The following is a 10,988-nucleotide window of genomic DNA, read 5'->3' as shown; positions in this document are numbered from 1 at the left end:
ATCTTCTTGCACCACACCAATGAGATCTGAGCATGTTAGTAATTTGTGCTTGCGCCACATTATCCCTTATCCATAGATGGTGCTAGCAATATTACATAAACTGGACCAAAGGGCTCTGCCACTGAGTGATCTGGGAACACCTGGGTAGTAGCCATCTGCAAAACACTGCAGAAGGAGAAATGCAAAGTCAAATGTAAGTGTTTGTGGGAAGCAAACTTGGCTCCACTGTATTGTCTTTTTTCATATTTTACTACTGCAGAAAATATAACCTGCGTGCAAAACATAAATGGAAACTCACCAAGAACTGGATGAAATAGTATAAGACTACTTTCAGACTGCAGGCTTATTGCTCAATTCTGAATTGTTTTTCAGATCCAATTTTTTTCCTAACCGTTCATATTCATTTTTGAAAGTGGCCCATATCTGATATCAGTGTGAACTGACCTCCATCCTGAAATGTCCCACATGCATATATAAACAACAACAAAAGATGTCGCGTCTGTCTAGTCATGCAGAATTATAACAATGAGGGTAAGATGACACAGAGTAACAGAATGACACAGAAATTGCTTGAGCCACGTTAAACATGCTTAATTAGGATCTTATCATCCACACACAGGAGGCATGCAGGTCACCTGGCTAGATATCCTATTTCCACATATTCATGTGTTCCAAATTGGAACTGAAAAGATGCAAATTCATGTGGTTTTTTTTGCTGTTCACTCTGTTGTAAAGACATCTGAACTGGGTCACGTGGGGAAAAAAAAGGAAACTGGGTCACCTATGGGTCAGTATGGGGGTGGGGGGGCTAGAATTAAAATGACAAAAAAGTAAGATATTATGGTATTATGTCAAATATTTATGATATATCACTATCATGTGAAAATGTGCATATTTAAAGATACATACACATATGAAGTACTGTGTACTGTAAGTATTCGGTATTGTGAAACACTGCTTAATGGTTTAGGACGACATGGTACAGAACAGCAATGTGCAAATCAAGACACTGCCCCTTGTCAGTTTAGAACAGGCAATGGGCAGATCCAATTATCTCTGCATTATATCAAGGAGATTTTTTTATAAATCAATAAACCTTGCTAAGTAATGTAATTATCCATCTCCGCTGTTAGCCCATCCTTATTATATATAGACCAACTGATCTGCCCCAAGGTTAACGTGTACGGGTATGCAGATAATCTTCAGACCTTTTACTGAAGGGGGAAGTGACACAGAGGATAAAATAAACCATCTTCAGCTCTTTTCTCACTGTAGTTTTCACCCCACAGCCTCTATCTCATGATAAATTGAACCTGTGTCATGTCATGATGATAGCATTTTTACATAAATTTGGACCATCATAAACTGGATCTATGTAAAGCGGTGACTGCTCCACATAAATATTGATATTGTTACCTCATCAGATTTTGTAACTGTTAACTAATTGCTGGTCTGAGAATGTAAATCAACTGGTATGATAAAGACAACCACCGCAATAGATTGCTTCTGATGCTGAAGAGTGCAACCAGATTTCTGGGCCTGTCATGCCAGTCTTGTAAAGGTGTGATTGTGGTGTGCTGAAAATGTCCTTTCCTTGAAGAGAACAGTAGTTGTAGTAGTCCAGATTGGACATGGACTGAAATTTGTAGCTGGCAGGTTGCAGGTATTAGTATTATATGCTATATACGGCATTAGTATTGCTTATGCTTGTATATGTATATGCTTGAACAAGGTTCAACTGGATTGTTTAGTTCCACAATTTAAAGATATCATCCTCACTCCAGAACATCCTCTTCTGGATGAAGAAGAGAAGCTGATAGAACAAAGTAAAAGCACTGGACATGTGTATGAGCCTTAGATTGCTCTATAGTGGTATTGCTTGAATAACACAGGGCAATGCCAGACCCAGGATCTGTGTGCAACAGCATGGATTCAAGCTGATAATGCATTCAGTCAGGCTTCAGACTGCTAATGGCCCCTCCCTCTGCACAGCATCCAGACTTTCTGTCTGGCATCTTAGCCTTAGGGCATTTACCTAAGCACTGAAGATGTGTGTGCACATGTTATTGTCTTTTGTGTTCGGGTATGCTTGCAACTGTGTGTGTGCATGTATCTGTATATGTCTATGCAGCTGTGTATTTTTGAATGTGTGGATGACTGGATGTGTGTGTGTGTGCGCACCTGTGTCTTGCATGCATGATTAGGTGTGTGTGAACCAGTGTGTGCAGACATGTGTGTCTGTACGTTTGCTTGATGTCCTGCTTGTAATTGTGTTTGTCTTCCTGTCTGTCAATGTGGGTGTGTCTTTTGTTTGTCGCGTGTGCTTTTGTTTTTGTTTACATCCCATTGTCCCACCTCCTGTCCCACCTATCTGCCCTGCTGCCACACCCACCACCTGAAGCCCATTCTGAGCACCTGTTGCCTGTTTACTCATCACCAGCCTGTGTATATATACCCCTCAATCTTCTCTGTTTCTCTGCCTGTTTGTCTCAGTGTATTTGTTTGTTTTGTTCCTGCCTGTTTGCTTTCTGCTTGCTCTGGTTTTTGACTTTCTGCCTGCTTTTTTGGGATTTTGTGCTTGCCTTGTGTTTATGGATTTTCTGCCTGTGGATTTTCTGGTTTGGACTCGGACGGTTTTCAAATATCTGGATAAACACCTGGTTTGTGACCCCGGTCTTTGCCTTGGTCCTTCCACCTGAAAGCCTAACACGGATGTCTTTGATGTCTGCGTTTTCAGTGTACATTCTGTTCTGACTCATGATTTTGGTGGCCTTTTCTCTGCCTAACTGAACACAACAGACCCCCTGCTGTCTGAGGCTGACAGATTCACTAAACCCACATTATTTTCAGAAGGCCTTATAGGCTCAACCCACAAACAAACCAATGAATGAATAAAAGATCTTGTGTATACCAGTAATAGTTAGCATAATGTCTTTATTGATTTAGAAATCCACATCCCGTGCTGTATACCTCTTGGTTTACAGTAAATTGCATTGTGACAAACGACAAATCGCCACCCAATATCGTGTCCATATCTGATCTTTTGTGATGTCAAGGACAGATTGCTGATTAAGGTGTGTCTTATCTTGCATTGCCTGCAGTGACACAAATTTTGTCCATGAAATGTGATTTTTCAAAAGCATTGCTCAGCGAACATCCTGTTCTGGATTATTTACCTCCCTCCCTGGCTGTCTTGTAACATGTCTGAAAAAAGCTGGATTTTATGTCTACCTGTCAGCTCCATTAAGCCAACTTGAGAGTCATGTCAGTGTGACATTCCTCACAGCTGCTGCCATGGAAACTGATGTGGTTTGTTATGATTTACTCCACAGGAAAACTGCAGCAGATGATTGCAGACCCAGAAATAACATAAATCACACATAGTATGCACAATATATACATATAGTCAAAACTAGCATACATACAGTGTTGGCCAGTAGCATCACCACAAGTAGCATCGCTACTAGTTTAATTATATTTCTCAGTAACGTATTGGTAACAACGCTGTATTCTGAATCAAATAGCTTTTCAGTAGCGAAGCTCTTATATTGATCAAGTAGTGCGGTAGCGTCCACACAAGCTACATTTTCCTGAGCATTTCTGAAGCTCAACCACAGTGGATCTTTCGAGAAGCCTCTTTTGATCTTTCTGCTGTGGTCTGAAATAGAAGCAAAAGGATCAGTACGTGACGCCACCGCTATACACGGACATAGCCACAGGAGCACTTCCATATGACATGACGTGACATCATGACAGGGGAGTAACGTCCTGACAAATCAGATATCACCATCTCATCCGGGCATTCTGGTTTAGAAAACCGTTGGCTCTGGAGTCTGAACCCAGGTACGTTTGCTAGTAAAAAACACAGTAGTAAAGACGCTGACAGTTGGTAGTTAGCTAGCTAACAAACATATATAAAAATATAAAAAAATAAACAGAATAACTAGAAGTAGAATACCTACTAGAAATATAATCATAACTAGACAAGCATTTCCTGCAGAAAATGCAGAGTGTAATTGCCCCCCGCGATTAAAAAATGAGTGCGGGCCAAGACGTCTTTCGATGTAGCTAATGTTAACATGCTAGGTCGCTATCGTCCTGACTGGCCTTAAAGCAGTAGTAGTAGTAAAGCAGTGGTCTCGTTAGCGTTTGGAAACAAAATCTCAAAAACTGTAGGAGGAGAAGCGGCACCAAAAAATAATAATAAACGTGAAATAATAGTGAACGTAGAGACTCCAGCGACCATATGTAGCAGGATTGCTAAAACAATGAGTAGGCACACACAAGCTAGTTAGCATGCTAGGCAGGGCTGACAACATAGCCGTATTGGTGGTAGCAGAGAAAAAAAGCCTTACCTTCTGCTGTGCATGTGATGCGTAAATTCCTTGCTGTCTTGGAGGTAGGTTTTAAACTATGAACATGCATGCTGCGTACCGTTGGTGCAGATCTGACGGCTGTTTGTTTTATAGGTGGCCATAGACTGAGCGGTGCTGCCTGGATAACAATATCCGCCTTCGTGGTGAATGAAGGTACCGGTTTTAAACTTTTATTGTTAGCGGTAAAAGTAGGGAAGCATTCGGCTCCCGAGGTGTTGTTATTATAATGCATACATGCTCTAATTGTGATCTGACCCATACAGGACATTGTTGGCTGCTGTTTTGCCGTTGTGTTTTGATTATGATTTGATTAATTATTTTACTGTGCGATATACTGTAAATCGCACGGGGTAGCCGACGTTCATGGTGCCTTTGTGCTAGCGTTACGGTATTGTACGTGTTGCCTGTCAGGGTAGATCGCGTTGTGTGGAAGTAACTAGCTTGCTAGCTAGCTATATTCAGGGCGACCTGCCCTTCGGGTTTTCATTTTGTGTAGATCTGCCCCGCGGTCTGCGGTGGTTGCTTCGTTCGCCCTTAAGTGTGCCCCGTGCGAATCTTATAGTGAATTTTTAGTTGGTAACCCAAATTGTTTTAGTCCTCTGCGACAAACCAACCACATTAGCTGTTTTACACGTGTTTTAATTGGTTTTACTGTTTTGTTTATTTGGGCTTGTTTGTGGCTTTTACTCGTGCGCGTTGGATTTGTACTCGCGGGGAGGAGGCGGTAGCGGCATATCGGAGGTGGTTGTCTTTTACAACAAACACGGTGTGTGTGTGTGCGCGCGTCTGTGGGACATTCGGTGTGTGGTTAATTTCACTTTTTTGTTGAACTCACCCTCCTGCAGTGCTCCTTTGTGTGCTTGCGTCTCTGCCTCACAAGAGTCTGCGGTGTCACTCCCACTTCCGGTGTCGTGCGTACCTTCCCAGCGGTCGGCTCCTACCCGCACGCAGACAAGTGGCGCCTATAGCAGTCCTGGAGGACTTATTGCCACTATCTTTTATTTCTATTTTATTCTATGGATTGTCTTGTCGTTTTTGTATAATAAACTGAGTTTTTTTTATCTTCGAATCCACGCCTCTGCTGACTTTATTCAATTAAGGGGACCGGAGTGGGGAATAAACAGTTTGTGTAATAACTATTTCCTTGGGTGCAACTCCCAAGGTGGCGTAGTATAAACCAGTAGGCCCGGTTACACATAGTTGATTGCATTCCCGGGGCCAGAGCATCCGACATAGAAGCAAATCTGAAAGTGCTGGCTAGAGGTAAAGGTAAAAGTACATTCTTGAAAATTATTATTCATGTCGGCACAAACAATGTCCGTATGAGACAATAAAAAATAACCAAGTTAACGATTAAATCGGTGTGTAAACTTGCAAAACATATGTCGGACTCAGTAACTTTCTCTGGTCCCGTCCCTATGCGGCACGGTGACGAGATCTACAGCAGATTATCGTCACTAAATCGCTGGCTGTCTGAGTGGTGTACCTATAATAACGTAGGCTTCATAGACAATTGGTACACCTTTTGGGGGAGGCCTGGTCTTTTAAAAAGAGATGGCATCCACCCCTCAAGGGAGGGCGCAGCTCTTATCTCTAAAAATTTTGCTTATAGTCTAAAACCTTGACTCATCAGGGCAAAGGCCAGGCAGCAGACTTTCTGTCTTAAACAGACCTCTGCTTCTTCCCTTGAACCACCACTTAAATTTAGTTCCATAGAGACAGTGTCTGTCCCCCGATCTTTGGTCCCATCCCCCGAAATCTATTCGAGGCATTTGCCCTGAGAACTTGATAAAAATTAAATCTGGTGAATCTGAAATTAATACCTGCAAACAAACGGTCCTTAGGATTGGGTTATTAAATATAAGGTCTTTAACACCCAAAGCAATGCTAATAAATGAATTGATTACTGACCATACATTCAACATCCTATGTCTGACTTAAACTTGGCTTAAACCAAATGAATTTATTGCTTTAAATGAATCAACACCTCCCAATTACAGTAACTACCAGGTCCCTCGCTCAACTGGGAGAGGTGGTGGTGTTGCTGCTGTATATACCTCTAATCTTTGTGCCACTTTTAAATCTGGCCATAACTTTAATTCATTTGAATTGTTAGTACTTAGCTTTACACATCCTGACAAGACTGCATCTCAGGTGTTTACCCTAGTAATTGTTAGCAGGCCACCTGGCCCTTACACTGTTTTTTTTATCTGAATTTGCAGACTTTCTTTCCAGCCTGGTTGTCAACACAGAAAAGGTTGTGGTAGTGGGCGATTTCAACATTCATATGGACAATGAACAGGATCCCTTCAGAGCAGCATTTTTGTCCATTATCAACTCCATTGGATTCTCTCAGTTTGTGGACAAACCCACACATTGTTGCAACCACACGCTGGATCTGGCCCTCACTTATGGCACTGAAATTAACAATGTAGTAACCTTGCCACACAATCCTGTACTGTCCGACCATTACCTGGTGACTTTCAACCTTCCTTTTGCTTGTTACATTAACTCAGAGTCCATATTTTCCCTCAGGCGCACCATCTCTTCTGCTACTACCAAAGCCTTTATTGATGAGCTCGCTGCATCATACAGTCTGAACAACAAAGAATATTTAAACTTATGCTCGAACCTTAGTTCGGCTAAAATAAATCAACTCAGTCCACACTGCGTAACACTCTAGATGCCGTTGCACCCCTTAAAAAGAGGAAAGTCCCTGATAGAAGACTAGCACCCTGGTATAATGACCAGACCCGTGCTATGAAACAAACTGCGTGAAAACTTGAAAGGAAATGGCGCTCCACCAAATTACGGGTCTTTCTCCTGGCCTGGAAAGAAAGTCTTCTACGCTACAAGCATGCGCTCACAGCTGCCAGATTGGTGTATTTTTCTACCCTAATAGAGAAAAACAAGGACAATCTCAGGTAGTTGTTCAGCTCCATCTCCAGACTAGTTAAGAGGCCTGCGTCAGCCAACCCCTGCGTCCCAGCAATTCATAGTAGTGATGACTACATGAACTTTTTTGACAGCAAAATCATAAAGATACATGACACAATTCAAAAAATCTCCTCTAATTCTGCCTCCAGCCTGGCATGTCCAGCCTCAGATAATGTAGAGATGTCCAATAGGCCAGCCACATGCCTTGACTCTTTCACACCCATTGAATTTAGCGACTTCTCCTTCCTAATTAATTTGTCTAAAAATGCTACCTGCCTACTAGACCCCATTCCAACTAGACTCTTAAAACAGCTGCTACCTGAAATTGGCGCTCCGTTGCTAAATCTTATCAATGCTTCCCTTACATTTGGACATGTACCTCAGTCCTTCAAGCTAGCAGTCATCAAGCCCATTTTGAAGAAGCCCACTCTAGACCCGAATGACCTGTCGAACTACAGGACCTCAAATCTCCCATTCCTTTCAAAAATCTTAGAAAAAGTTGTAACAAAACAACTTTGCTCCTTCTTACAGTCCAATAATATTCTGGAAGTCTTTCAGTTTTCACAGCACGGAAACTGCTCTCCTAAAAGTAATCAATGACCTACTTCTCTCCTCTGACAATGGCTGTATCTCCCTACTTGTGCTCCTAGACCTCCTAGTGCAGCCTTCGATACTATTGATCATCTTATTCTATTAGACCGACTTGAGAACCTTATTAGCATAAGTGGAAAGGCTCTATCATGGTTCAGGTCTTATCTTTCAGAGCAACATCACTTTGTCTTCATCAACAATAAGTCCTCCAAACTCTAAGACATGGAATACCATAAGGATCCGTGCTTGGACCTTTGCTCTTTTCGTTATACATGGTCCCTCTTGGAAATATCATTCGTAAACATTAATTTCCACTGTTATGCAGATGATACCCAATTATACATATCGGCTAAACCTGATGTCTCCCTGGAAATATCAAACATGGAAGCCTGCCTTAAAGACATAAAAACATAAAGATATGGATGGCCCATAATTTCCTCCTCCTAAATTCGGACAAAACAGAAATATTGGTTATTGGCCCAAAGTCTGTCAGGAGCAAACTCACCAATATTACATTAAATCTTGATGGTGTCTCACTGGCCTCAAGTGCAACCATCAAAGACCTTGGTGTCACGATTGATCCTGAGCTCTCTTTTGACACCCATATAAAAAACACCTCCAGGACTGCCAAAATCAGGAAAATTCTATCAATACACGATGCTGAAAAGCTAATCCACGCTTTTGTTACATCCAGATGGGACTACTGTAATGCCCTCTTGTCAGGATGTGCATATGCCTCCCTAAAGCCCCTTCAGCTGGTTCAAAATGCAGCTGCTTGTATTCTAACCAGAACAAAGCGCTTTGAGCACATCACCCCAGTATTAGCCTCTCTCCATTGGCTACCTATCAAATACCACATTGATTTCAAAATACTTCTCCTTACATTTAAAGCTTTAAATGGGCTTGCCCCTCCCTATCTTAAGGACCTTCTCCGCCCATATACTCCAAAACGACCTCTACATTCCCAAAGCACGGGACTTCTCATTGTTCCAAGAGTGGGTAAAAATACCTTAAGCGGTAGAACCTTTTTGTACCGAGCCCCTCTTTTCTGGAACTACCCACCGAGGTTCTCTCCGCCTTTAAGTCTAGGCTAAAAACGTATCTTTATTTCAAATCCTTTAGTTGAGGGATACGGCACCGTGCTGACATTGAGTCTCTGGTGGACTAAGTGGTCATTGCTGTCACTACATCACGGCCTGGGTACTCTGTGTTCAGCTGATCCGGCTGTGGTCTGGTGTTGACTTCCTTAGGGTCACCCTCATGATTGTGCTGGCCCCTTGCCTCTCATCTCCTAGGTATGCTGCCATAGTCCTTATCCGGCGGGACTTTTCCCTATTACGCACATGCATCCCTCTTCCCCCCTCTGTCCCCCCCTTTGCCTTTATGCTTTTTGTTTCCATTCCCACACTTAACATCCACTAATCACTGTTCTCTATTTGTTTCCTATCCCTGTTCCAGGCTCCTGCCTGGGGCTGTAGCCCAAGCGGTCCTGCTACCTCGCTGCCCTGCCCGTCAAGCCAACTGCGTGCCAAGAACCGGACATTATTAGCCTGTTGCAGGATCATAGGGTGCCACACATATGATGTTTTGGCTGAGATGTTGGAAGATGTGCACAGAGAATTCAAGGAAGAAGAGGAGGACAACCCTGTCTTCATAAATGTCACAGACATCTTAAACAAAACAGAAGAAGACTACAGTCTCCCACCTCATCAGCGATGTGCCTGCCACACTCTCAACCTGGTTGTCACAAGAGACATTGAGAGTGCTTTAACCTAGTCAGAGCCCTTTAAAAAAATATCAAGATCAAGATTGGCAAATGCCAGGCACTATGGAACAAGCAACACAGGAGCACACAAGCTTCAGATATCATCAAAAACAAGCTAGGGTGCCAGCTGATAGTTCCCAGTCCAACAAGGTGGAACTCCACTTACCATGCCATGGAGCGCTTGAATACCTGTATCCTGACAAAAGAACAAGACCTTCAGGAAACCTGTGAGAAGCTGCTCGCTTCAAAGCGGCAGAACTCACCTTCATACAGGATTATGTTTAGGTAAATATTACCTTTATTTTGGTATGTACTTAAGTTAACTGGTGTTCATTTGCTGTAATCCATGTATCTGTCTGAACATAAAGGCAACTACAGAGTGTAGTAGTATCCCAGGTTATTAACTGAATGTTAAACTACTACTACTATTATGAAGATTATTATGAATAATAATAATAATAATAACTTTTACTTTTGAATAATTATTTTTTTCGTTGTCTTTTTTCTGTGCATCTTTTAGGTTATGGCACCCCTGGCCAAGGCCCTTGACGTACTACAGTCTGATAGAATGGCCTACACAGGAGTGTTGGTGCCAACAATCATGATTCTCCTTGAGAAGATGGAGCAGATGAAGCATGAGACAAACCTGCATCCCTGTAACCCACTGGTAGATGCCATCATCAATGGGGTGAAGCAGAGGTTTGGTTACATTTTTCAAGATGAAAGGTTGCTCATAGCCTCTGCAGCTCAACCTATGTTCAGATTGGCCCCAGCGGAAAGAAGGCTGATGTTGTGTCAAACCTGAAAGGAAAAAGTAAACCTGCCACAAACTCAATCTCTAGATGACATGCAGACAGATGGCGAGGACCCAAGTGATGACAGTGATGAAGTAACTGGTTACTTCCCATCACTGAGAACAACAACAGTTCTGAATGAAGTGGACAGCTAGTTGCAATCGACTGAAACCAACCTTGTCAATGCATTCCAAAACCTGCCGATGATGAAGATCTTCCTGAATTACAACACAGGAGTCCCTGCTAGTGCAGCTTGTGAACGACTCTTTAGTATAGGAAAAGAAAGATATTTTCCGACCAAAGAGAAACCGTCTTTCCGATGCAAATTTTGAAAAGCTTCTGTTGTGTCGTGTGAACAAACACCTCTAGTGAGAAAGATCAGGGTCCAGCCTGGCCACTTCATCCTCTAGTGAGGAGGAAACTTTGATATGCAGAAGCTTGATTCAATGGAGAGAGATACTGTATGTCTCACAAACACACACTCACATGCACACCTGCATTTTGTTATTATGTGGAGGACGTTTT

General features: G+C 42.5%; 1 long non-coding RNA gene across 2 annotated transcripts; it reads left to right on the top strand.

The window, feature by feature from the left end:
- Positions 1-3,759: 3,759 nt before the first annotated feature.
- On the top strand, positions 3,760-10,975 carry LOC118780163. 2 transcript variants are annotated; one of them, XR_005005071.1, is made up of 4 exons: positions 3,760-3,843; positions 4,470-4,529; positions 9,363-9,954; positions 10,190-10,975. It is a non-coding gene; the product is annotated as an uncharacterized LOC118780163 (long non-coding RNA). The 2 variants fall into 2 exon arrangements; XR_005005070.1 differs by lacking the exon at positions 3,760-3,843 and having other exon boundaries at positions 3,864-4,529.
- The last annotated feature ends 13 nt before the right edge of the window (positions 10,976-10,988 follow it).

The sequence above is a fragment of the Megalops cyprinoides genome, chromosome 7, assembly GCF_013368585.1.
Source record: "Megalops cyprinoides isolate fMegCyp1 chromosome 7, fMegCyp1.pri, whole genome shotgun sequence".
NCBI classification, from domain to species: Eukaryota; Metazoa; Chordata; class Actinopteri; order Elopiformes; family Megalopidae; genus Megalops; species Megalops cyprinoides.
The sequence above is the reverse complement of the archived record's forward strand: the minus strand, read 5'-3'. Positions and strand labels throughout refer to the sequence as shown.